At 41.2% G+C, this 553-nt stretch overlaps 1 protein-coding gene across 8 annotated transcripts in view; it reads left to right on the forward strand.

Moving 5' to 3' along the window:
• gpatch8 (G patch domain containing 8) overlaps positions 1-553 on the forward strand; it is a 27009-nt gene that overhangs the window by 19691 nt on the left and 6765 nt on the right. The window lies entirely within an intron of this gene.

Below are 553 nucleotides of genomic sequence, written 5' to 3' on the forward strand. Positions count from 1 at the left end.
TATTTTGCTGCAATTAAATTGGAGTACTTGAACAACCATTGCTGAGAGGTATATAAAATAAGTCATGACATGTCGTAACACCGCCATTGATCATTAAGCCAACATTCAAGAGTTCAGTGACTTTCAGAATGGTATGGTGATAGAACAATTTAGTTTGTCCAATTTCGACTCCCCTAGAGTCACCCTAATGAACCCAAATCCTGTGAATTCTGTTACTGTTCAGTGGACACAACTTGAAGCAATGGCAGTTCAGCTGCAGAGTTGTGGGCCATTTGGCTACACAAGGTCACAGAACAAGATTACCAAAAGGTGAAGCTTATTAAAAAATGTTTTCAATCTGTCCTCGGTTTCAGCGCTCACTGATGATTTGGGGTACTTCAAATACATTTCCATGGCAAAAAAAATTATGTTAGCCTGAGCCCCATGCGCAGTACCAAGTGCCAATTTTCAGCTGGAGTTGTGTAAAGCTCAGCAGGACTGGACTGAAAAACATTCTCTAAGCTTATCAATCACGCTCCACCAATTGGCCGTCTGACAGACAAATCTGTGTGGT

This window comes from Morone saxatilis, unplaced genomic scaffold (assembly GCF_004916995.1).
Source record: "Morone saxatilis isolate NCDOM2014 unplaced genomic scaffold, NCSU_SB_2.0 Contig14, whole genome shotgun sequence".
NCBI lineage: Eukaryota > Metazoa > Chordata > Actinopteri > Moronidae > Morone > Morone saxatilis.